This window comes from Lissotriton helveticus, chromosome 11, assembly GCF_964261635.1.
Source record: "Lissotriton helveticus chromosome 11, aLisHel1.1, whole genome shotgun sequence".
Taxonomy (NCBI): domain Eukaryota; kingdom Metazoa; phylum Chordata; class Amphibia; order Caudata; family Salamandridae; genus Lissotriton; species Lissotriton helveticus.
In genome coordinates this window covers 1082811846-1082838442 of record NC_136072.1, presented here as the reverse complement: position 1 = coordinate 1082838442, position 26597 = coordinate 1082811846, and the positions used below count along the sequence as shown (strand labels likewise).

General features: G+C 42.3%; 13 non-coding genes across 13 annotated transcripts; all 13 read right to left on the bottom strand.

The window, feature by feature from the left end:
• Positions 1-124: 124 nt before the first annotated feature.
• Positions 125-264, bottom strand: LOC144793733 (U4 spliceosomal RNA). Its single transcript, XR_013603204.1, has one exon. It is a non-coding gene; the product is annotated as a U4 spliceosomal RNA (small nuclear RNA).
• A 1929-nt stretch (positions 265-2193) lies between these two features.
• Positions 2194-2333, bottom strand: LOC144793805 (U4 spliceosomal RNA). Its single transcript, XR_013603269.1, has one exon. It is a non-coding gene; the product is annotated as a U4 spliceosomal RNA (small nuclear RNA).
• Positions 2334-4263: 1930 nt separating this feature from the next.
• LOC144793832 (U4 spliceosomal RNA) lies at positions 4264-4403 on the bottom strand. The gene has a single exon (XR_013603293.1). It is a non-coding gene; the product is annotated as a U4 spliceosomal RNA (small nuclear RNA).
• A 1922-nt stretch (positions 4404-6325) lies between these two features.
• Positions 6326-6465, bottom strand: LOC144792970 (U4 spliceosomal RNA). Its single transcript, XR_013602647.1, has one exon. It is a non-coding gene; the product is annotated as a U4 spliceosomal RNA (small nuclear RNA).
• Positions 6466-8393: 1928 nt separating this feature from the next.
• Positions 8394-8533, bottom strand: LOC144793799 (U4 spliceosomal RNA). The gene has a single exon (XR_013603263.1). It is a non-coding gene; the product is annotated as a U4 spliceosomal RNA (small nuclear RNA).
• A 1921-nt stretch (positions 8534-10454) lies between these two features.
• LOC144793960 (U4 spliceosomal RNA) lies at positions 10455-10594 on the bottom strand. Its single transcript, XR_013603406.1, has one exon. It is a non-coding gene; the product is annotated as a U4 spliceosomal RNA (small nuclear RNA).
• Positions 10595-12523: 1929 nt separating this feature from the next.
• On the bottom strand, positions 12524-12663 carry LOC144793765 (U4 spliceosomal RNA). Its single transcript, XR_013603233.1, has one exon. It is a non-coding gene; the product is annotated as a U4 spliceosomal RNA (small nuclear RNA).
• Positions 12664-14596: 1933 nt separating this feature from the next.
• LOC144793836 (U4 spliceosomal RNA) lies at positions 14597-14736 on the bottom strand. The gene has a single exon (XR_013603297.1). It is a non-coding gene; the product is annotated as a U4 spliceosomal RNA (small nuclear RNA).
• A 1929-nt stretch (positions 14737-16665) lies between these two features.
• On the bottom strand, positions 16666-16805 carry LOC144793811 (U4 spliceosomal RNA). The gene has a single exon (XR_013603274.1). It is a non-coding gene; the product is annotated as a U4 spliceosomal RNA (small nuclear RNA).
• A 1929-nt stretch (positions 16806-18734) lies between these two features.
• LOC144793745 (U4 spliceosomal RNA) lies at positions 18735-18874 on the bottom strand. The gene has a single exon (XR_013603215.1). It is a non-coding gene; the product is annotated as a U4 spliceosomal RNA (small nuclear RNA).
• Positions 18875-20803: 1929 nt separating this feature from the next.
• LOC144793972 (U4 spliceosomal RNA) lies at positions 20804-20943 on the bottom strand. Its single transcript, XR_013603417.1, has one exon. It is a non-coding gene; the product is annotated as a U4 spliceosomal RNA (small nuclear RNA).
• A 1932-nt stretch (positions 20944-22875) lies between these two features.
• On the bottom strand, positions 22876-23015 carry LOC144793868 (U4 spliceosomal RNA). Its single transcript, XR_013603323.1, has one exon. It is a non-coding gene; the product is annotated as a U4 spliceosomal RNA (small nuclear RNA).
• A 2484-nt stretch (positions 23016-25499) lies between these two features.
• On the bottom strand, positions 25500-25639 carry LOC144793070 (U4 spliceosomal RNA). The gene has a single exon (XR_013602738.1). It is a non-coding gene; the product is annotated as a U4 spliceosomal RNA (small nuclear RNA).
• Between the last annotated feature and the right edge of the window lie 958 nt (positions 25640-26597).

Here is a 26597-nt window from a genome sequence, read left to right as displayed (position 1 = left end):
AGAACGTAAAGAGTAAACTGAAGCCAAAGAGAGTCACCTTTTTGTCCTTGTCACAGATCACAAACCTGTAAGTAAATTGCATTTCAAAATAAACTATCTTATTTTTTAATTACATATTCTCCAGTCTCCGAAGAGACTGTCAAAAATTGCCATTTCGACTATATTTCAAGTCTCCATGACGGGGTATTGGGTAAAGTTTTCAATAAGCAATAATCGCACCTCGGTTAAACCTCATTGGCTACGATACTGCCACTGCGCAAAGCTAAACAATTTAGTGTGAATTTCATGCACACTTGCCCTAGTACCTCATGTTACAAAGAACATGATTCCTTTTCAAAAGATGTTATCTGTTTATGCATAACTACTCCTCCACTGCTTCTGATAGGCAATGTAAGACATATAATGGTGTTGTTTTACTAATTTCTATCAGCTCTCTGCCCCAAACCGTCGATAGCCACACGCAGAGAATTATGGGAAATTGTATGCTAAATAGCTGTCCAGGTAAGCAGCACCCTCCCAAGTTATGGATTTGATGCTCAGGCAGATATACCTTCACACAAAGATGAGATCTAGGCAGCTAACCATGGGTTGTGGAAAATATAAGAAGCACAAATTCATAATAGCATCCTCATAGGTCCCACTGTCTTCAAATGTTTACTAGAGAAGGAACGGCAATAAATTTAAAGGAAAATAAATTATAGATAAATTTTTCCATATTCCATAATGCACGTCTGCCATTTTATGGCACTACATAGTTGCATTTGCTGCATTTCATTTTTAGCTTTAGGAGGTACAATATACTGGTTTCCTGGTTTTCAAAACATTTTAGGGGAAGATTCACAAGGACCTGACGCAACTGCATGGATGCATAAGTTTCCTTGAGTCAGTGCTGAATGTCCTTGTGCCACGATGAATGTGCTGTATTTACAATACAGCGCTCCATGGCGCAAGAATTAACAGATGCGTCAGAAATTCTGACGCATCTGTTGGCACAAAAGTGACACATTGCTGGAAATGCTCATGAAAGTGACGCAAAAAGCCCTGAGTCATAACTTATGCCTGGTCTGTGCAGGCGTAGGGATTTTGACATAGTGAAGGCGTAGAGTGATGTAGTGAAATCTTGTAGATTTCAGTGCGTCAGTTCTAGAAGGCTTTTAGCGTGGGAACGCCCACCCTGCATACATTATACCTGACGCAGGTATAATATGATGCGGGACTTTACAATGTGACACATCTCCCTAGATGCGTCACATTGTGAATGGGCCGCAACATTTATGCCGCAGCTGCGTCACAATACAGATTTTTATACTTGCCCTATATATGGCTGTGTGTACGTTGTGTGTCTCCGTCTGCATGCAGCATACAAATGTGCCAGATCTGGTAGCCCAGTTGGGCTGATGCAGCCACACAAGAGCTCTTTGCCTGACCTCATTGTCACCAATTCAAATCAGAGAGGATCCATGCAGTCTTTCAAGGCTCTCAGGTGAAGAAATGGGCCCTAGAGCAAGGAAGAAAATAGGCCCCCTTGTTGAAGTTTGGAATATAAAATACCGCAATAATCAGGGTTCAGTGGGTCCCGCAGGTCTGTGGGTGCCAGTGCAACTGCACCTGCTGCACCAACAGAAGCTACGCCCCTGTCATAGAGCTGGGTAACATCAATTACTCAGTGCCACAAAGAGCATTAGAAATAAACTTTACATAATGTCAAACGGCAAAAACAAGAGCTTTGTCAGTTCTTGTTCTGTTTCAAACACTCCATACAATCTGTATGAACCCTCTCCACATTTTCCTACTGATAACAAATGCCTTCGCTCCCAGAAAAAAACTTTCTGGGCGGTTAGTGCACATTTGAATGGGAGATGAGACCTCGGAGGAGCCCAGCCCTGCGCCGGACTGCGAGTCACCTCAGAGAGCAGAAACAAAGCCCGTCCTCTGCCCATCACTGACCCAAGCGAATCTGTGGAGCAAAGATGAGAACAAAGGGGAAGAAATAAAAGAATAACGAAAAATCACCAAGGAAAATAAATCCCTAAATTACTACTGTATTTAAAAAGCTGAGAAAACAAAAGAGAACGTAAAGAGTAAACTGAAGCCAAATAGAGTCACCATTTTGTCCTTGTCACAGATCACAAACTTGCAAGTAAATTGCATTGCAAAATAAACTATCTTATTTTTTAATTACATATTCTTCAGTCTCCGAAGAGACTGTCAAAAATTGACATTTCGACTATATTTCAAGTCTCCATGACGGGGTATTGGGTAAAGTTTTCAATAAGCAATAATCGCACCTCGGTTAAACCTCATTGGCTACGATACTGCCACTGCGCAAAGCTATACAATTTAGTGTGAATTTCATGCACATTTGCCCTAGTACCTCATGTTACAAAGAACATGATTCCTTTTCAAAAGATGTTATCTGTTTATGCATAACTACTCCTCCACTGCTTCTGATAGGCAATGTAAGACATATAATGGTGTTGTTTTACTAATTTCTATCAGCTCTCTGCCCCAAACCGTCGATAGCCACACGCAGAGAATTATGGGAAATTGTATGCTAAATAGCTGTCCAGGTAAGCAGCACCCTCCCAAGTTATGGATTTGATGCTCAGGCAGATATACCTTCACACAAAGATGAGATCTAGGCTGCTAACCATGGGTTGTGGAAAATATAAGAAGCACAAATTCATAATAGCATCCTCATAGGTCCCACTGTCTTCAAATGTTTACTAGAGAAGGAACGGCAATCAATTTAAAGGAAAATAAATGATAGATACATTTTTCCATATTCCATAATGCACGTCTGCCATTTCATGGCACTACATAGTTGCATTTGCTGCATTTCATTTTTAGCTTTAGGAGGTACAATATACTGGTTTCCTGGTTTTCAAAACATTTTAGGGGAAGATTCACAAGGACCTGACGCAACTGCATGGATGCATAAGTTTCCTTGAGTCAGTGCTGAATGTCCTTGTGCCACGATGAATGTGCTGTATTTACAATACAGCGCTCCATGGCGCAAGAATTAACAGATGCGTCAGAAATTCTGACGCATCTCTTGGCACAAAAGTGACGCATTGCTGGAAATGCTCATGAAAGTGACGCAAAAAGCCCTGAGTCATAACTTATGCCTGGTCTGTGCAGGCGTAGGGATTTTGACACAGTGAAGGCGTAGAGTGATGTAGTGAAATCTTGTAGATTTCAGTGCGTCAGTTCTAGAAGGCTTTTAGCGTGGGAACGCCCACCCTGCATACATTATACCTGACGCAGGTATAATATGATGCGGGACTTTACAATGTGACACATCTCCCTAGATGCGTCACATTGTAAATGGGCCGCAACATTTATGCCGCAGCTGCGTCACAATACAGATTTTTATACTTGCCCTATATATGGCTGTGTGTACGTTGTGTGTCTCCGTCTGCATACAGCATACAAATGTGCCAGATCTGGGAGCCCAGTTGGGCTGATGCAGTCACACAAGAGCTCTTTGCCTGACCTCATTGTCACCAATTCAAATCAGAGAGGATTCATGCAGTCTTTCAAGGCTCTCAGGTGAAAAAATGGGCCCTTGAGCAAGGAAGAAAATAGGCCCCCTTGTTGAAGTTTGGAATATAAAATACCGCAATAATCAAGGTTCAGTGGGTCCCGCAGGTCTGTGGGCGCCAGTGCAACTGCACCTGCTGCACCAACAGAAGCTACGCCCCTGTCATAGAGCTGGGTAACATCAATTACTCAGTGCCACAAAGAGCATTAGAAATAAACTTTACATAATGTCAAACGGCAAAAACAAGAGCTTTGTCAGTTCTTGTTCTGTTTCAAACACACCATACAATCTGTATGAACCCTCTCCACATTTTCCTACTGATAACAAATGCCTTCGCTCCCAGAAAAAAACTTTCTGGGCGGTTAGTGCACATTTGAATGGGAGATGAGACCTCGGAAGAGCCCAGCCCTGCGCCGGACTGCGAGTCACCTCAGAGAGCAGAAACAAAGCCCGTCCTCTGCCCATCACTGACCCAAGCGAATCCGTGGAGCAAAGATGAGAACAAAGGGGAAGAAATAAAAGAATAACGAAAACTCATCAAGGAAAATAAATCCCTAAATTACTGCTGTATTTAAAAAGCTGAGAAAACAAAAGAGAACGTAAAGAGTAAACTGAAGCCAAATAGAGTCACCGTTTTTGTCCTTGTCACAGATCACAAACCTGCAAGTAAATTGCATTGCAAAATAAACTATCTTATTTTTTAATTACATATTCTCCAGTCTCCGAAGAGACTGTCAAAATTTGCCATTTCGACTATACTTCAAGTCTCCATGACGGGGTATTGGGTAAAGTTTTCAATAAGCAATAATCGCGCCTCGGTTAAACCTCATTGGCTACGATACTGCCACTGCGCAAAGCTAAACAATTTAGTGTGAATTTCATGCACACTTGCCCTAGTACCTCATGTTACAAAGAACATGATTCCTTTTCAAAAGATGTTATCTGTTTATGCATAACTACTCCTCCACTGCTTCTGATAGGCAATGTAAGACATATAATGGTGTTGTTTTACTAATTTCTATCAGCTCTCTACCCCAAACCGTCGATAGCCACACGCAGAGAATTATGGGAAATTGTATGCTAAATAGCTGTCCAAGTAAGCAGCACCCTCCCAAGTTATGGATTTGATGCTCAGGCAGATATACCTTCACACAAAGATGAGATCTAGGCTGCTAACCATGGGTTGTGGAAAATATAAGAAGCACAAATTCATAATAGCATCCTCATAGGTCCCACTGTCTTCAAATGTTTACTAGAGAAGGAACGGCAATCAATTTAAAGGAAAATAAATGATAGATACATTTTTCCATATTCCATAATGCACGTCTGCCATTTCATGGCACTACATAGTTGCATTTGCTGCATTTCATTTTTAGCTTTAGGAGGTACAATATACTGGTTTCCAAAACATTTTAGGGGATGATTCACAAGGACCTGACGCAACTGCATGGATGCATAAGTTTCCTTCAGTCAGTGCTGAATGTCCTTGTGCCACGATGAATGTGCTGTATTTACAATACAGCGCTCCATGGCGCAAGAATTAACAGATGCGTCAGAAATTCTGACGCATCTGTTGGCACAAAAGTGACGCATTGCTGGAAATGCTCATGAAAGTGACGCAAAAAGCCCTGAGTCATAACTTATGCCTGGTCTGTGCAGGCGTAGGGATTTTGACACAGTGAAGGCGTAGAGTGATGTAGTGAAATCTTGTAGATTTCAGTGCGTCAGTTCTAGAAGGCTTTTAGCGTGGGAACGCCCACCCTGCATACATTATACCTGACACAGGTATAATATGATGCGGGACTTTACAATGTGACACATCTCCCTAGATGCGTCACATTGTAAATGGGCCGCAACATTTATGCCGCAGCTGCGTCACAATACAGATTTTTATACTTGCCCTATATATGGCTGTGTGTACGTTGTGTGTCTCCGTCTGCATGCAGCATACAAATGTGCCAGATCTGGGAGTCCAGTTGGGCTGATGCAGTCACACAAGAGCTCTTTGCCTGACCTCATTGTCACCAATTCAAATCAGAGAGGATCCATGCAGTCTTTCAAGGCTCTCAGGTGAAAAAAATGGGCCCTTGAGCAAGGAAGAAAATAGGCCCCCTTGTTGAAGTTTGGAATATAAAAAACCGCAATAATCAAGGTTCAGTGGGTCCCGCAGGTCTGTGGGCGCCAGTGCAACTGCACCTGCTGCACCAACAGAAGCTACGCCCCTGTCATAGAGCTGGGTAACATCAAGTACTCAGTGCCACAAAGAGCATTAGAAATAAACTTTACATAATGTCAAACGGCAAAAACAAGAGCTTTGTCAGTTCTTGTTCTGTTTCAAACACACCATACAATCTGTATGAACCCTCTCCACATTTTCCTACTGATAACAAATGCCTTCGCTCCCAGAAAAAAACTTTCCGGGCGGTTAGTGCACATTTGAATGGGAGATGAGACCTCGGAAGAGCCCAGCCCTGCGCCGGACTGCGAGTCACCTCAGAGAGCAGAAACAAAGCCCGTCCTCTGCCCATCACTGACCCAAGCGAATCCGTGGAGCAAAGATGAGAACAAAGGGGAAGAAATAAAAGAATAACGAAAACTCATCAAGGAAAATAAATTCCTAAATTACTGCTGTATTTAAAAAGCTGAGAAAACAAAAGAGAACGTAAAGAGTAAACTGAAGCCAAATAGAGTCACCGTTTTGTCCTTGTCACAGATCACAAACCTGTAAGTAAATTGCATTGCAAAATAAACTATCTTATTTTTTAATTACATATTCTCCAGTCTACGAAGAGACTGTCAAAAATTGCCATTTCAACTATATTTCAAGTCTCCATGACGGGGTATTGGGTAAAGTTTTCAATAAGCAATAATCGCACCTCGGTTAAACCTCATTGGCTACGATACTGCCACTGCGCAAAGCTAAACAATTTAGTGTGAATTTCATGCACACTTGCCCTAGTACCTCATGTTACAAAGAACATGATTCCTTTTCAAAAGATGTTATCTGTTTATGCATAACTACTCCTCCACTGCTTCTGATAGGCAATGTAAGACATATAATGGTGTTGTTTTACTAATTTCTATCAGCTCTCTGCCCCAAACCGTCGATAGCCACACGCAGAGAATTATGGGAAATTGTATGCTAAATAGCTGTCCAGGTAAGCAGCACCCTCCCAAGTTATGGATTTGATGCTCAGGCAGATATACCTTCACACAAAGATGAGATCTAGGCTGCTAACCATGGGTTGTGGAAAATATAAGAAGCACAAATTCATAATAGCATCCTCATAGGTCCCACTGTCTTCAAATGTTTACTAGAGAAGGAACGGCAATAAATTTAAAGGAAAATAAATTATAGATACATTTTTCCATATTCCATAATGCACGTCTGCCATTTTATGGCACTACATAGTTGCATTTGCTGCATTTCATTTTTAGCTTTAGGAGGTACTATATACTGGTTTCCTGGTTTTCAAAACATTTTAGGGGAAGATTCACAAGGACCTGACGCAACTGCATGGATGCATAAGTTTCCTTGAGTCAGTGCTGAATGTCCTTGTGCCACGATGAATGTGCTGTATTTACAATACAGCGCTCCATGGCGCAAGAATTAACAGATGCGTCAGAAATTCTGACGCATCTGTTGGCACAAAAGTGACACATTGCTGGAAATGCTCATGAAAGTGACGCAAAAAGCCCTGAGTCATAACTTATGCCTGGTCTGTGCAGGCGTAGGGATTTTGACATAGTGAAGGCGTAGAGTGATGTAGTGAAATCTTGTAGATTTCAGTGCGTCAGTTCTAGAAGGCTTTTAGCGTGGGAACGCCCACCCTGCATACATTATACCTGACGCAGGTATAATATGATGCGGGACTTTACAATGTGACACATCTCCCTAGATGCGTCACATTGTAAATGGGCCGCAACATTTATGCCGCAGCTGCGTCACAATACAGATTTTTATACTTGCCCTATATATGGCTGTGTGTACGTTGTGTGTCTCCGTCTGCATGCAGCATACAAATGTGCCAGATCTGGTAGCCCAGTTGGGCTGATGCAGCCACACAAGAGCTCTTTGCCTGACCTCATTGTCACCAATTCAAATCAGAGAGGATCCATGCAGTCTTTCAAGGCTCTCAGGTGAAGAAATGGGCCCTAGAGCAAGGAAGAAAATAGGCCCCCTTGTTGAAGTTTGGAATATAAAATACCGCAATAATCAGGGTTCAGTGGGTCCCGCAGGTCTGTGGGTGCCAGTGCAACTGCACCTGCTGCACCAACAGAAGCTACGCCCCTGTCATAGAGCTGGGTAACATCAATTACTCAGTGCCACAAAGAGCATTAGAAATAAACTTTACATAATGTCAAACGGCAAAAACAAGAGCTTTGTCAGTTCTTGTTCTGTTTCAAACACTCCATACAATCTGTATGAACCCTCTCCACATTTTCCTACTGATAACAAATGCCTTCGCTCCCAGAAAAAAACTTTCTGGGCGGTTAGTGCACATTTGAATGGGAGATGAGACCTCGGAGGAGCCCAGCCCTGCGCCGGACTGCGAGTCACCTCAGAGAGCAGAAACAAAGCCCGTCCTCTGCCCATCACTGACCCAAGCGAATCTGTGGAGCAAAGATGAGAACAAAGGGGAAGAAATAAAGAATAACGAAAAATCATCAAGGAAAATAAATCCCTAAATTACTACTGTATTTAAAAAGCTGAGAAAACAAAAGAGAACGTAAAGAGTAAACTGAAGCCAAATAGAGTCACCATTTTGTCCTTGTCACAGATCACAAACCTGCAAGTAAATTGCATTGCAAAATAAACTATCTTATTTTTTAATTACATATTCTCCAGTCTCCGAAGAGACTGTCAAAAATTGCCATTTTGACTATACTTCAAGTCTCCATGACGGGGTATTGGGTAAAGTTTTCAATAAGCAATAATCACGCCTCGGTTAAACCTCATTGGCTACGATACTGCCACTGCGCAAAGCTAAACAGTTTAGTGTGAATTTCATGCACACTTGCCCTAGTACCTCATGTTACAAAGAACATGATTCCTTTTCAAAAGATGTTATCTGTTTATGCATAACTACTCCTCCACTGCTTCTGATAGGCAATGTAAGACATATAATGGTGTTGTTTTACTAATTTCTATCAGCTCTCTACCCCAAACCGTCGATAGCCACACGCAGAGAATTATGGGAAATTGTATGCTAAATAGCTGTCCAGGTAAGCAGCACCCTCCCAAGTTATGGATTTGATGCTCAGGCAGATATACCTTCACACAAAGATGAGATCTAGGCTGCTAACCATGGGTTGTGGAAAATATAAGAAGCACAAATTCATAATAGCATCCTCATAGGTCCCACTGTCTTCAAATGTTTACTAGAGAAGGAACGGCAATAAATTTAAAGGAAAATAAATTATAGATACATTTTTCCATATTCCATAATGCACGTCTGCCATTTTATGGCACTACATAGTTGCATTTGCTGCATTTCATTTTTAGCTTTAGGAGGTACAATATACTGGTTTCCAAAACATTTTAGGGGAAGATTCACAAGGACCTGACGCAACTGCATGGATGCATAAGTTTCCTTGAGTCAGTGCTGAATGTCCTTGTGCCACGATGAATGTGCTGTATTTACAATACAGCGCTCCATGGCGCAAGAATTAACAGATGCGTCAGAAATTCTGACGCATCTGTTGGCACAAAAGTGACGCATTGCTGGAAATGCTCATGAAAGTGACGCAAAAAGCCCTGAGTCATAACTTATGCCTGGTCTGTGCAGGCGTAGGGATTTTGACACAGTGAAGGCGTAGAGTGATGTAGTGAAATTTTGTAGATTTCAGTGCGTCAGTTCTAGAAGGCTTTTAGCGTGGGAACGCCCACCCTGCATACATTATACCTGACGCAGGTATAATATGATGCGGGACTTTACAATGTGACACATCTCCCTAGATGCGTCACATTGTAAATGGGCTGCAACATTTATGCCGCAGCTGCGTCACAATACAGATTTTTATACTTGCCCTATATATGGCTGTGTGTACGTTGTGTGTCTCCGTCTGCATGCAGCATACAAATGTGCCAGATCTGGTAGCCCAGTTTGGCTGATGCAGCCACACAAGAGCTCTTTGCCTGACCTCATTGTCACCAATTCAAATCAGAGAGGATCCATGCAGTCTTTCAAGGCTCTCAGGTGAAAAAATGGGCCCTAGAGCAAGGAAGAAAATAGGCCCCCTTGTTGAAGTTTGGAATATAAAATACCGCAATAATCAGGGTTCAGTGGGTCCCGCAGGTCTGTGGGCGCCAGTGCAACTGCACCTGCTGCACCAACAGAAGCTACGCCCCTGTCATAGAGCTGGGTAACATCAATTACTCAGTGCCACAAAGAGCATTAGAAATAAACTTTACATAATGTCAAACGGCAAAAACAAGAGCTTTGTCAGTTCTTGTTCTGTTTCAAACACTCCATACAATCTGTATGAACCCTCTCCACATTTTCCTACTGATAACAAATGCCTTCGCTCCCAGAAAAAAACCTTTCTGGGCGGTTAGTGCACATTTGAATGGGAGATGAGACCTCGGAAGAGCCCAGCCCTGCGCCGGACTGCGAGTCACCTAGAGAGCAGAAACAAAGCCCGTCCTCTCCCCATCACTGACCCAAGCGAATCTGTGGAGCAAAGATGAGAACAAAGGGGAAGAAATAAAAGAATAACGAAAAATCATCAAGGAAAATAAATCCCTAAATTACTGCTGTATTTAAAAAGCTGAGAAAACAAAAGAGAACGTAAAGAGTAAACTGAAGCCAAATAGAGTCACCGTTTTGTCCTTGTCACAGATCACAAACCTGCAAGTAAATTGCATTGCAAAATAAACTATCTTATTTTTTAATTACATATTCTCCAGTCTCCGAAGAGACTGTCAAAAATTGCCATTTCAACTATATTTCAAGTCTCCATGACGGGGTATTGGGTAAAGTTTTCAATAAGCAATAATCGCGCCTCGGTTAAACCTCATTGGGTACGATACTGCCACTGCGCAAAGCTATACAATTTAGTGTGAATTTCATGCACACTTGCCCTAGTACCTCATGTTACAAACAACATGATTCCTTTTCAAAAGATGTTATCTATTTATGCATAACTACTCCTCCACTGCTTCTGATAGGCAATGTAAGACATATAATGGTGTTGTTTTACTAATTTCTATCAGCTCTCTGCCCCAAACCGTCGATAGCCACACGCAGAGACTTATGGGAAATTTTATGCTAAATAGCTGTACAGGTAAGCAGCACCCTCCCAAGTTATGGATTTGATGCTCAGGCAGATATACCTTCACACAAAGATGAGATCTAGGCTGCTAACCATGGGTTGTGGAAAATATAAGAAGCACAAATTCATAATAGCATCCTCATAGGTCCCACTGTCTTCAAATGTTTACTAGAGAAGGAACGGCAATAAATTTAAAGGAAAATAAATTATAGATAAATTTTTCCATATTCCATAATGCACGTCTACCATTTTATGGCACTACATAGTTGCATTTGCTGCATTTCATTTTTAGCTTTAGGAGGTACAATATACTGGGTTCCTGGTTTTCAAAACATTTTAGGGGAAGATTCACAAGTACCTGACGCAACTGCATGGATGCATAAGTTTCCTTGAGTCAGTGCTGAATGTCCTTGTGCCACGATGAATGTGCTGTATTTACAATACAGCGCTCCATGGCGCAAGAATTAACAGATGCGTCAGAAATTCTGACGCATCTGTTGGCACAAAAGTGACGCATTGCTGGAAATGCTCATGAAAGTGACGCAAAAAGCCCTGAGTCATAACTTATGCCTGGTCTGTGCAGGCGTAGGGATTTTGACACAGTGAAGGCGTAGAGTGATGTAGTGAAATTTTGTAGATTTCAGTGCGTCAGTTCTAGAAGGCTTTTAGCGTGGGAACGCCCACCCTGCATACATTATACCTGATGCAGGTATAATATGATGCGGGACTTTACAATGTGACACATCTCCCTAGATGCGTCACATTGTAAATGGGCCGCAACATTTATGCCGCAGCTGCGTCACAATACAGATTTTTATACTTGCCCTATATATGGCTGTGTGTACGTTGTGTGTCTCCGTCTGCATGCAGCATACAAATGTGCCAGATCTGGTAGCCCAGTTGGGCTGATGCAGCCACACAAGAGCTCTTTGCCTGACCTCATTGTCACCAATTCAAATCAGAGAGGATCCATGCAGTCTTTCAAGGCTCTCAGGTGAAAAAATGGGCCCTAGAGCAAGGAAGAAAATAGGCCCCCTTGTTGAAGTTTGGAATATAAAATACCGCAATAATCAGGGTTCAGTGGGTCCCGCAGGTCTGTGGGCGCCAGTGCAACTGCACCTGCTGCACCAACAGAAGCTACGCCCCTGTCATAGAGCTGGGTAACATCAATTACTCAGTGCCACAAAGAGCATTAGAAATAAACTTTACATAATGTCAAACGGCAAAAACAAGAGCTTTGTCAGTTCTTGTTCTGTTTCAAACACTCCATACAATCTGTATGAACCCTCTCCACATTTTCCTACTGATAACAAATGCCTTCGCTCCCAGAAAAAAACTTTCTGGGCGGTTAGTGCACATTTGAATGGGAGATGAGACCTCGGAAGAGCCGAGCCCTGCGCCGGACTGCGAGTCAACTCAGAGAGCAGAAACAAAGCCCGTCCTCTGCCCATCACTGACCCAAGCGAATCTGTGGAGCAAAGATGAGAACAAAGGGGAAGAAATAAAAGAATAACGAAAAATCATCAAGGAAAATAAATCCCTAAATTACTGCTGTATTTAAAAAGCTGAGAAAACAAAAGAGAACATAAAGAGTAAACTGAAGCCAAATAGAGTCACCGTTTTGTCCTTGTCACAGATCACAAACCTGCAAGTAAATTGCATTGCAAAATAAACTATCTTATTTTTTAATTACATATTCTCCAGTCTCCAAAGAGACTGTCAAAAATTGCCATTTCGACTATATTTCAAGGCTCCATGACGGGGTATTGGGTAAAGTTTTCAATAAGCAATAATCGCGCCTCGGTTAAACCTCATTGGCTACGATACTGCCACTGCGCAAAGCTATACAATTTAGTGTGAATTTCATGCACACTTGCCCTAGTACCTCATGTTACAAAGAACATGATTCCTTTTCAAAAGATGTTATCTGTTTATGCATAACTAACTACTCCTCCACTGCTTCTGATAGGCAATGTAAGACATATAATGGTGTTGTTTTACTAATTTCTATCAGCTCTCTGCCCCAAACCGTCGATAGCCACACGCAGAGACTTATGGGAAATTGTATGCTAAATAGCTGTACAGGTAAGCAGCACCCTCCCAAGTTATGGATTTGATGCTCAGGCAGATATACCTTCACACAAAGATGAGATCTAGGCTGCTAACCATGGGTTGTGGAAAATATAAGAAGCACAAATTCATAATAGCATCCTCATAGGTCCCACTGTCTTCAAATGTTTACTAGAGAAGGAACGGCAATCAATTTAAAGGAAAATAAATGATAGATACATTTTTCCATATTCCATAATGCACGTCTGCCATTTCATGGCACTACATAGTTGCATTTGCTGCATTTCATTTTTAGCTTTAGGAGGTACAATATACTGGTTTCCTGGTTTTCAAAACATTTTAGGGGAATATTCACAAGGACCTGATGCAACTGCATGGATGCATACGTTTCTTTGAGTCAGTGCTGAATGTCCTTGTGCCACGATGAATGTGCTGTATTTACAATACAGCGCTCCATGGCGCAAGAATTAACAGATGCGTCAGAAATTCTGACGCATCTGTTGGCACAAAAGTGACGCATTGCTGGAAATGCTCATGAAAGTGATGCAAAAAGCCCTGAGTCATAACTTATGCCTGGTCTGTGCAGGCGTAGGGATTTTGACACAGTGAAGGCGTAGAGTGATGTAGTGAAATCTTGTAGATTTCAGTGCGTCAGTTCTAGAATGTTTTTAGCGTGGGAACGCCCACCCTGCATACATTATACCTGATGCAGGTATAATGTGATGCGGGACTTTACAATGTGACACATCTCCCTAGATGCGTCACATTGTAAATGGGCCGCAACATTTATGCCGCAGCTGCGTCACAATACAGATTTTTATACTTGCCCTATATATGGCTGTGTGTACGTTGTGTGTCTCCGTCTGCATGCAGCATACAAATGTGCCAGATCTGGTAGCCCAGTTGGGCTGATGCAGCCACACAAGAGCTCTCTGCCTGACCTCATTGTCACCAATTCAAATCAGAGAGGATCCATGCAGTCTTTCAAGGCTCTCAGGTGAAAAAATGGGCCCTAGAGCAAGGAAGAAAATAGTCCCCCTTGTTGAAGTTTGGAATATAAAATACCGCAATAATCAGGGTTCAGTGGGTCCCGCAGATCTGTGGGCGCCAGTGCAACTGCACCTGCTGCACCAACAGAAGCTAGGCCCCTGTCATAGAGCTGGGTAACATCAATTACTCAGTGCCACAAAGAGCATTAGAAATAAACTTTACATAATGTCAAACGGCAAAAACAAGAGCTTTGTCAGTTCTTGTTCTGTTTCAAACACTCCATACAATCTGTATGAACCCTCTCCACATTTTCCTACTGATAACAAATGCCTTCGCTCCCAGAAAAAAACTTTCTGGGCGGTTAGTGCACATTTGAATGGGAGATGAGACCTCGGAAGAGCCCAGCCCTGCGCCGGACTGCGAGTCACCTCAGAGAGCAGAAACAAAGCCCGTCCTCTGCCCATCACTGACCCAAGCGAATCCGTGGAGCAAAGATGAGAACAAAGGGGAAGAAATAAAAGAATAACGAAAACTCATCAAGGAAAATAAATCCCCAAATTACTGCTGTATTTAAAAAGCTGGGAAAACAAAAGAGAACGTAAAGAGTAAACTGAAGCCAAATAGAGTCACCGTTTTGCCCTTGTCACAGATCACAAACCTGCAAGTAAATTGCATTGCAAAATAAACTATCTTATTTTTTAATTACATACTCTCCAGTCACCAAAGAGACTGTCAAAAATTGCCATTTCGACTATATTTCAAGTCTCCATGACGGGGTATTGGGTAAAGTTTTCAATAAGCAATAATCGTGCCTCGGTTAAACCTCATTGGCTACAATACTGCCACTGCGCAAAGCTATACAATTTAGTGTGAATTTCATGCACACTTGCCCTAGTACCTCATGTTACAAAGAACATGATTCCTTTTCAAAAGATGTTATCTGTTTATGCATAACTACTCCTCCACTGCTTCTGATAGGCAATGTAAGACATATAATGGGGTTGGTTTACTAATTTCTATCAGCTCTCTGCCTCAAACCGTCGATAGCCACACACAGCGAATTATGGGAAATTGTATGCTAAATAGCTGTACAGGTAAGCAGCACCCTCCCAAGTTATGGATTTGATGCTCAGGCAGATATACCTTCACACAAAGATGAGATCTAGGCTGCTAACCATGGGTTGTGGAAAATATAAGAAGCACAAATTCATAATAGCATCCTCATAGGTCCCACTGTCTTCAAATGTTTACTAGAGAAGGAACGGCAATCAATTTAAAGGAAAATAAATGATAGATACATTTTTCCATATTCCATAATGCACGTCTGCCATTTCATGGCACTACATAGTTGCATTTGCTGCATTTCATTTTTAGCTTTAGGAGGTACAATATACTGGTTTCCTGGTTTTCAAAACATTTTAGGGGAATATTCACAAGGACCTGACGCAACTGCATGGATGCATAAGTTTCCTTGAGTCAGTGCTGAATGTCCTTGTGCCACGATGAATGTGCTGTATTTACAATACAGCGCTCCATGGTGCAAGAATTAACAGATGCATCAGAAATTCTGACGCATCTGTTGGCACAAAAGTGACGCATTGCTGGAAATGCTCATGAAAGTGACGCAAAAAGCCCTGAGTCATAACTTATGCCTGGTCTGTGCAGGCGTAGGGATTTTGACACAGTGAAGGCGTAGAGTGATGTAGTGAAATCTTGTAGATTTCAGTGCGTCAGTTCTAGAAGGCTTTTAGCGTGGGAACGCCCACCCTGCATACATTATACCTGACGCAGGTATAATATGATGCGGGACTTTACAATGTGACACATCTCCCTAGATGCGTCACATTGTAAATGGGCCACAACATTTATGCCGCAGCTGCGTCACAATACAGATTTTTATACTTGCCCTATATATGGCTGTGTGTACGTTGTGTGTCTCCGTCTGCATGCAGCATACAAATGTGCCAGATCTGGGAGCCCAGTTGGGCTGATGCAGCCACACAAGAGCTCTTTGCCTGACCTCATTGTCACCAATTCAAATCAGAGAGGATCCATGCAGTCTTTCAAGGCTCTCAGGTGAAAAAATGGGCCCTTGAGCAAGGAAGAAAATAGGCCCCCTTGTTGAAGTTTGGAATATAAAATACCGCAATAATCAGGGTTCAGTGGGTCCCGCAGGTCTGTGGGCGCCAGTGCAACTGCACCTGCTGCACCAACAGAAGCTACGCCCCTGTCATAGAGCTGGGTAACATCAATTACTCAGTGCCACAAAGAGCATTAGATATAAACTTTACATAATGTCAAACGGCAAAAACAAGAGCTTTGTCAGTTCTTGTTCTGTTTCAAACACACCATACAATCTGTATGAACCCTCTCCACATTTTCCTACTGATAACAAATGCCTTCGCTCCCAGAAAAAAACTTTCTGGGCGGTTAGTGCACATTTGAATGGGAGATGAGACCTCGGAAGAGCCCAGCCCTGCGCCGGACTGCGAGTCACCTCAGAGAGCAGAAACAAAGCCCGTCCTCTGCCCATCACTGACCCAAGCGAATCCGTGGAGCAAAGATGAGAACAAAGGGGAAGAAATAAAAGAATAACGAAAACTCATCAAGGACAATAAATCCCTAAATTACTGCTGTATTTAAAAAGCTGAGAAAACAAAAGAGAACGTAAAGAGTAAACTGAAGCCAAATAGAGTCACCGTTTTGTCCTTGTCACAGATCACAAACCTGCAAGTAAATTGCATTGCAAAATAAACTATCTTATTTTTTAATTACATATTCTCCAGTCTCCGAAGAGACTGTCAAAAATTGCCAATTTGACTATATATCAAGTCTCCATGACGGGGTATTGGGTAAAGTTTTCAATAAGCAATAATCACGCCTCGGTTAAACCTCATTGGCTACGATACTGCCACTGCGCAAAGCTAAACAATTTAGTGTGAATTTCATGCACACTTGCCCTAGTACCTCATGTTACAAAGAACATGATTCCTTTTCAAAAGATGTTATCTGTTTATGCATAACTACTCCTCCACTGCTTCTGATAGGCAATGTAAGACATATAATGGTGTTGTTTTACTAATTTCTATCAGCTCTCTACCCCAAACCGTCGATAGCCACACGCAGAGAATTATGGGAAATTGTATGCTAAATAGCTGTCCAGGTAAGCAGCACCCTCCCAAGTTATGGATTTGATGCTCAGGCAGATATACCTTCACACAAAGATGAGATCTAGGCTGCTAACCATGGGTTGTGGAAAATATAAGAAGCACAAATTCATAATAGCATCCTCATAGGTCCCACTGTCTTCAAATGTTTACTAGAGAAGGAACGGCAATAAATTTAAAGGAAAATAAATTATAGATACATTTTTCCATATTCCATAATGCACGTCTGCCATTTTATGGCACTACATAGTTGCATTTGCTGCATTTCATTTTTAGCTTTAGGAGGTACAATATACTGGTTTCCTGGTTTTCAAAACATTTTAGGGGAAGATTCACAAGGACCTGACGCAACTGCATGGATGCATAAGTTTCCTTGAGTCAGTGCTGAATGTCCTTGTGCCACGATGAATGTGCTGTATTTACAATACAGCGCTCCATGGCGCAAGAATTAACAGATGCGTCAGAAATTCTGACGCATCTGTTGGCACAAAAGTGACGCATTGCTGGAAATGCTCATGAAAGTGACGCAAAAAGCCCTGAGTCATAACTTATGCCTGGTCTGTGCAGGCGTAGGGATTTTGACACAGTGAAGGCGTAGAGTGATGTAGTGAAATTTTGTAGATTTCAGTGCGTCAGTTCTAGAAGGCTTTTAGCGTGGGAACGCCCACCCTGCATACATTATACCTGACGCAGGTATAATATGATGCGGGACTTTACAATGTGACACATCTCCCTAGATGCGTCACATTGTAAATGGGCCGCAATATTTATGCCGCAGCTGCGTCACAATACAGATTTTTATACTTGCCCTATATATGGCTGTGTGTACGTTGTGTGTCTCCGTCTGCATGCAGCATACAAATGTGCCAGATCTGGTAGCCCAGTTGGGCTGATGCAGCCACACAAGAGCTCTTTGCCTGACCTCATTGTCACCAATTCAAATCAGAGAGGATCCATGCAGTCTTTCAAGGCTCTCAGGTGAAAAAATGGGCCCTAGAGCAAGGAAGAAAATAGGCCCCCTTGTTGAAGTTTGGAATATAAAATACCGCAATAATCAGGGTTCAGTGGGTCCCGCAGGTCTGTGGGCGCCAGTGCAACTGCACCTGCTGCACCAACAGAAGCTACGCCCCTGTCATAGAGCTGGGTAACATCAATTACTCAGTGCCACAAAGAGCATTAGAAATAAACTTTACATAATGTCAAACGGCAAAAACAAGAGCTTTGTCAGTTCTTGTTCTGTTTCAAACACTCCATACAATCTGTATGAACCCTCTCCACATTTTCCTACTGATAACAAATGCCTTCGCTCCCAGAAAAAAACTTTCTGGGCGGTTAGTGCACATTTGAATGGGAGATGAGACCTCGGAAGAGCCCAGCCCTGCGCCGGACTGCGAGTCACCTCAGAGAGCAGAAACAAAGCCCGTCCTCTGCCCATCACTGACCCAAGCGAATCTGTGGAGCAAAGATGAGAACAAAGGGGAAGAAATAAAAGAATAACGAAAAATCATCAAGGAAAATAAATCCCTAAATTACTGCTGTATTTAAAAAGCTGAGAAAACAAAAGAGAACGTAAAGAGTAAACCGAAGCCAAATAGAGTCACCGTTTTGTCCTTGTCACAGATCACAAACCTGCAAGTAAATTGCATTGCAAAATAAACTATCTTATTTTTTAATTACATATTCTCCAGTCTCCGAAGAGACTGTCAAAAATTGCCATTTCGACTATATTTCAAGTCTCCATGACAGGGTATTGGGTAAAGTTTTCAATAAGCAATAATCGCGCCTCGGTTAAACCTCATTGGCTACGATACTGCCACTGCGCAAAGCTAAACAATTTATTGTGAATTTCATGCACACTTGCCCTAGTACCTCATGTTACAAAGAACATGATTCCTTTTCAAAAGATGTTATCTATTTATGCATAACTACTCCTCCACTGCTTCTGATAGGCAATGTAAGACATATAATGGTGTTGTTTTACTAATTTCTATCAGCTCTCTGCCCCAAACCGTCGATAGCCACACGCAGAGACTTATGGGAAATTGTATGCTAAATAGCTGTACAGGTAAGCAGCACCCTCCCAAGTTATGGATTTGATGCTCAGGCAGATATACCTTCACACAAAGATGAGATCTAGGCTGCTAACCATGGGTTGTGGAAAATATAAGAAGCACAAATTCATAATAGCATCCTCATAGGTCCCACTGTCTTCAAATGTTTACTAGAGAAGGAACGGCAATCAATTTAAAGGAAAATAAATGATAGATACATTTTTCCATATTCCATAATGCACGTCTGCCATTTCATGGCACTACATAGTTGCATTTGCTGCATTTCATTTTTAGCTTTAGGAGGTACAATATACTGGTTTCCTGGTTTTCAAAACATTTTAGGGGAATATTCACAAGGACCTGACGCAACTGCATGGATGCATAAGTTTCCTTGAGTCAGTGCTGAATGTCCTTGTGCCACGATGAATGTGCTGTATTTACAATACAGCGCTCCATGGCGCAAGAATTAACAGATGCGTCAGAAATTCTGACGCATCTGTTGGCACAAAAGTGACGCATTGCTGGAAATGCTCATGAAAGTGATGCAAAAAGCCCTGAGTCATAACTTATGCCTGGTCTGTGCAGGCGTAGGGATTTTGACACAGTGAAGGCGTAGAGTGATGTAGTGAAATCTTGTAGATTTCAGTGCGTCAGTTCTAGAAGGCTTTTAGCGTGGGAACGCCCACCCTGCATACATTATACCTGACGCAGGTATAATGTGATGCGGGACTTTACAATGTGACACATCTCCCTAGATGCGGCACATTGTAAATGGGCCGCAACATTTATGCCGCAGCTGCGTCACAATACAGATTTTTATACTTGCCCTATATATGGCTGTGTGTACGTTGTGTGTCTCCGTCTGCATGCAGCATACAAATGTGCCAGATCTGGTAGCCCAGTTGGGCTGATGCAGCCACACAAGAGCTCTCTGCCTGACCTCATTGTCACCAATTCAAATCAGAGAGGATCCATGCAGTCTTTCAAGGCTCTCAGGTGAAAAAATGGGCCCTAGAGCAAGGAAGAAAATAGTCCCCCTTGTTGAAGTTTGGAATATAAAATACCGCAATAATCAGGGTTCAGTGGGTCCCGCAGATCTGTGGGCGCCAGTGCAACTGCACCTGCTGCACCAACAGAAGCTAGGCCCCTGTCATAGAGCTGGGTAACATCAATTACTAAGTGCCACAAAGAGCATTAGAAATAAACTTTACATAATGTCAAACGGCAAAAACAAGAGCTTTGTCAGTTCTTGTTCTGTTTCAAACACTCCATACAATCTGTATGAACCCTCTCCACATTTTCCTACTGATAACAAATGCCTTCGCTCCCAGAAAAAAACTTTCTGGGCGGTTAGTGCACATTTGAATGGGAGATGAGACCTCGGAAGAGCCCAGCCCTGCGCCGGACTGCGAGTCACCTCAGAGAGCAGGAACAAAGCCCGTCCTCTGCCCATCACTGACCCAAGCGAATCCGTGGAGCAAAGATGAGAACAAAGGGGAAGAAATAAAAGAATAACGAAAACTCATCAAGGAAAATAAATCCCCAAATTACTGCTGTATTTAAAAAGCTGGGAAAACAAAAGAGAACGCAAAGAGTAAACTGAAGCCAAATAGAGTCACCGTTTTGCCCTTGTCACAGATCACAAACCTGCAAGTAAATTGCATTGCAAAATAAACTATCTTATTTTTTAATTACATACTCTCCAGTCACCGAAGAGACTGTCAAAAATTGCCATTTCGACTATATTTCAAGTCTCCATGACGGGGTATTGGGTAAAGTTTTCAATAAGCAATAATCGTGCCTCGGTTAAACCTCATTGGCTACAATACTGCCACTGCGCAAAGCAATACAATTTAGTGTGAATTTCATGCACACTTGCCCTAGTACCTCATGTTACAAAGAACATGATTCCTTTTCAAAAGATGTTATCTGTTTATGCATAACTACTCCTCCACTGCTTCTGATAGGCAATGTAAGACATCTAATGGTGTTGTTTTACTAAGTTCTATCAGCTCTCTGCCCCAAAAGCGTCGATAGCCACACGCAGAGAATTATGGGAAATTGTATGCTAAATAGCTGTACAGGTAAGCAGCACCCTCCCAAGTTATGGATTTGATGCTCAGGCAGATATACCTTCACACAAAGATGAGATCTAGGCTGCTAACCATGGGTTGTGGAAAATATAAGAAGCACAAATTCATAATAGCATCCTCATAGGTCCCACTGTCTTCAAATGTTTACTAGAGAAGGAACGGCAATCAATTTAAAGGAAAATAAATGATAGATACATTTTTCCATATTCCATAATGCACGTCTGCCATTTCATGGCACTACATAGTTGCATTTGCTGCATTTCATTTTTAGCTTTAGGAGGTACAATATACTGGTTTCCTGGTTTTCAAAACATTTTAGGGGAATATTCACAAGGACCTGACGCAACTGCATGGATGCATAAGTTTCCTTGAGTCAGTGCTGAATGTCCTTGTGCCACGATGAATGTGCTGTATTTACAATACAGCGCTCCATGGCGCAAGAATTAACAGATGCATCAGAAATTCTGACGCATCTGTTGGCACAAAAGTGACGCATTGCTGGAAATGCTCATGAAAGTGACGCAAAAAGCCCTGAGTCATAACTTATGCCTGGTCTGTGCAGGCGTAGGGATTTTGACACAGTGAAGACGTAGAGTGATGTAGTGAAATCTTGTAGATTTCAGTGCGTCAGTTCTAGAAGGCTTTTAGCGTGGGAACGCCCACCCTGCATACATTATACCTGAACGCAGGTATAATATGATGCGGGACTTTACAATGTGACACATCTCCCTAGATGCGTCACATTGTAAATGGGCCGCAACATTTATGCCGCAGCTGCGTCACAATACAGATTTTTATACTTGCCCTATATATGGCTGTGTGTACGTTGTGCGTCTCCGTCTGCATGCAGCATACAAATGTGCCAGATCTGGGAGCCCAGTTGGGCTGATGCAGCCACACAAGAGCTCTTTGCCTGACCTCATTGTCACCAATTCAAATCAGAGAGGATCCATGCAGTCTTTCAAGGCTCTCAGGTGAAAAAATGGGCCCTTGAGCAAGGAAGAAAATAGGCCCCCTTGTTGAAGTTTGGAATATAAAATACCGCAATAATCAGGGTTCAGTGGGTCCCGCAGGTCTGTGGGCGCCAGTGCAACTGCACCTGCTGCACCAACAGAAGCTACGCCCCTGTCATAGAGCTGGGTAACATCAATTACTCAGTGCCACAAAGAGCATTAGAAATAAACTTTACATAATGTCAAACGGCTAAAAACAAGAGCTTTGTCAGTTCTTGTTCTGTTTCAAACACTCCATACAATCTGTATGAACCCTCTCCACATTTTCCTACTGATAACAAATGCCTTCGCTCCCAGAAAAAAACTTTCTGGGCGGTTAGTGCACATTTGAATGGGAGATGAGACCTCAGAAGAGCCCAGCCCTGCGCCGGACTGCGAGTCACCTCAGAGAGCAGAAACAAAGCCCGTCCTCTGCCCATCACTGACCCAAGCGAATCCGTGGAGCAAAGATGAGAACAAAGGGGAAGAAATAAAAGAATAACGAAAACTCATCAAGGACAATAAATCCCTAAATTACTGCTGTATTTAAAAAGCTGAGAAAACAAAAGAGAACGTAAAGAGTAAACTGAAGCCAAATAGAGTCACCGTTTTGTCCTTGTCACAGATCACAAACCTGCAAGTAAATTGCATTGCAAAATAAACTATCTTATTTTTTAATTACATATTCTCCAGTCTCCGAAGAGACTGTCAAAAATTGCCATTTCGACTATATTTCAAGTCTCCATGACAGGGTATTGGGTAAAGTTTTCAATAAGCAATAATCGCGCCTCAGTTAAACCTCATTGGCTACGATACTGCCACTGCGCAAAGCTAAACAATTTATTGTGAATTTCATGCACACTTGCCCTAGTACCTCATGTTACAAAGAACATGGGGGTATATTATCAAGGGGTTTTATCTCCGCTTTTTTGGCTTTAAAAGCCAAGAAAGCGGAGATAAAATTATCTCCCTATTACCAAGCTGTCGCTAACACCAGTTAGCGACAGCTAATAGGAGATAGCGACCATCATGGGCCCCACTTTGCATGTCAGTGATATTTATCACTAATGATATGCAAAGTGGGCGTGCCAAGATGTTAGCGACTGGAAACAGTCGCTAACATCGCTATCTCCTATTACCAACTTTTGGAGATATTTGCGCTAAGCGCGAATATCTCCAAAAGCTAACACCTGCCCTGAGCAGTTCTTAGCCATGTTATCCAATGGGAGGTGGATAACATGGCTAAGAGCATTTGCTCGATAATGCATGAATATCGCTGACTTTTCAGCGATATTCATGCATTGCGGGCGTTTTTTATCGCATTTGCGATAAGCCTTGCTAATAGCAAGGTTTATCTGCGATAAAAATCGCCGATGTGCGGCGATAATTTTTGTCTCTAAACAAGTTAGAGACAAAAATTATTGCTAGTTGTTGGTAATATGCCCCATGATTCCTTTTCAAAAGATGTTATCTGTTTATGCATAACTACTCCTCCACTGCTTCTGATAGGCAATGTAAGACATATAATGGTGTTGTTTTACTAATTTCTATCAGCTCTCTGCCCCAAACCATCGATAGCCACACGCAGAGAATTATGGGAAATTGTATGCGAAATAGCTGTCCAGGTAAGCAGCACCCTCCCAAGTTATGGATTTGATGCTCAGGCAGATATACCTTCACACAAAGATGAGATCTAGGCTGCTAACCATGGGTTGTGGAAAATATAAGAAGCACAAATTCATAATAGCATCCTCATAGGTCCCACTGTCTTCAAATGTTTACTAGAGAAGGAACGGCAATCAATGTAAAGGAAAATAAATTATAGATACATTTTTCCATATTCCATAATGCACGTCTGCCATTTCATGGCACTACATAGTTGCATTTGCTGAATTTCATTTTTATCTTTAGGAGGTACAATATACTGGTTTCCTCGTTTTCAAAACATTTTAGGGGAAGATTCACAAGGACCTGACGCAACTGCATGGATGCATAAGTTTCCTTGAGTCAGTGCTGAATGTCCTTGTGCCACGATGAATGTGCTGTATTTACAATACAGCGCTCCATGGCGCAAGGATTAACAGATGCGTCAGAAATTCTGACGCATCTGTTGGCACAAAAGTGACGCATTGCTGGAAATGCTCATGAAAGTGACGCAAAAAGCCCTGAGTCATAACTTATGCCTGGTCTGTGCAGGCGTAGGGATTTTGACACAGTGAAGGCGTTGAGTGATTTGGTGAAATCTTGTAGATTTCAGTGCGTCAGTTCTAGAAGGCTTTTAGCGTGGGAACGCCCACCCTGCATACATTATACCTGACGCAGGTATAATATGATGCGGGACTTTACAATGTGACACATCTCCCTAGATGCGTCACATTGTAAATGGGCCGCAACATTTATGCCGCAGCTGCGTCACGATACAGATTTTTATACTTGCCCTATATATGGCTGTGTGTATGTTGTGTGTCTCCGTCTGCATGCAGCATACAAATGTGCCAGATCTGGTAGCCCAGTTGGGCTGATGCAGCCACACAAGAGCTCTTTGCCTGACCTCATTGTCACCAATTCAAATCAGAGAGGATCCATGCAGTCTTTCAAGGCTCTCAGGTGAAAAAATGGGCCCTAGAGCAAGGAAGAAAATAGGCCCCCTTGTTGAAGTTTGGAATATAAAATACCGCAATAATCAGGGTTCAGTGGGTCCCGCAGGTCTGTGGGCGCCAGTGCAACTGCACCTGCTGCACCAACAGAAGCTACGCCCCTGTCATAGAGCTGGGTAACATCAATTACTCAGTGCCACAAAGAGCATTAGAAATAAACTTTACATAATGTCAAACGGCAAAAACAAGAGCTTTGTCAGTTCTTGTTCTGTTTCAAACACTCCATACAATCTGTATGAACCCTCTCCACATTTTCCTACTGATAACAAATGCCTTCGCTCCCAGAAAAAAACTTTCTGGGCGGTTAGTGCACATTTGAATGGGAGATGAGACCTCGGAAGAGCTCAGCCCTGCGCCGGACTGCGAGTCACCTCAGAGAGCAGAAACAAAGCCCGTCCTCTGCCCATCACTGACCCAAGCGAATCCGTGGAGCAAAGATGAGAACAAAGGGGAAGAAATAAAAGAATAACGAAAACTCATCAAGGAAAATAAATCCCTAAATTACTGCTGTATTTAAAAAGCTGAGAAATCAAAAGAGAACGTAAAGAGTAAACTGAAGCCAAATAGAGTCACCGTTTTGTCCTTGTCACAGATCACAAACCTGCAAGTAAATTGCATTGCAAAATAAACTATCTTATTTTTTAATTACATATTCTCCAGTCTCCGAAAAGACTGTCAAAAATTGCCATTTCGACTATATTTCAAGTCTCCATGACCGGGTATTGGGTAAAGTTTTCAATAAGAAATGATCGCGCCTCGGTTAAACCTCATTGGCTACGATACTGCCACTGCGCAAAGCTAAACAATTTAGTGTGAATTTCATGCACACTTGCCCTAGTACCTCATGTTACAAAGAACATGATTCCTTTTCAAAAGATGTTATCTGTTTATGCATAACTACTCCTCCACTGCTTCTGATAGGCAATGTAAGACATATAATGGTGTTGTTTTACTAAGTTCTATCAGCTCTCTGCCCCAAAAGCGTCGATAGCCACACGCAGAGAATTATGGGAAATTGTATGCTAAATAGCTGTACAGGTAAGCAGCACCCTCCCAAGTTATGGATTTGATGCTCAGGCAGATATACCTTCACACAAAGATGAGATCTAGGCTGCTAACCATGGGTTGTGGAAAATATAAGAAGCACAAATTCATAATAGCATCCTCATAGGTCCCACTGTCTTCAAATGTTTACTAGAGAAGGAACGGCAATCAATTTAAAGGAAAATAAATGATAGATACATTTTTCCATATTCCATAATGCACGTCTGCCATTTCATGGCACTACATAGTTGCATTTGCTGCATTTCATATTTAGCTTTAGGAGGTACAATATACTGGTTTCCTGGTTTTCAAAACATTTTAGGGGAATATTCACAAGGACCTGACGCAACTGCATGGATACATAAGTTTCCTTGAGTCAGTGCTGAATGTCCTTGTGCCACGATGAATGTGCTGTATTTACAATACAGCGCTCCATGGCGCAAGAATTAACAGATGCATCAGAAATCCTGACGCATCTGTTGGCACAAAAGTGACGCATTGCTGGAAACGCTCATGAAAGTGACGCAAAAAGCCCTGAGTCATAACTTATGCCTGGTCTGTGCAGGCGTAGGGATTTTGACACAGTGAAGGCGTAGAGTTATGTAGTGAAATCTTGTAGATTTCAGTGCGTCAGTTCTAGAAGGCTTTTAGCGTGGGAACGCCCACCCTGCATACATTATACCTGACGCAGGTATAATATGATGCGGGACTTTA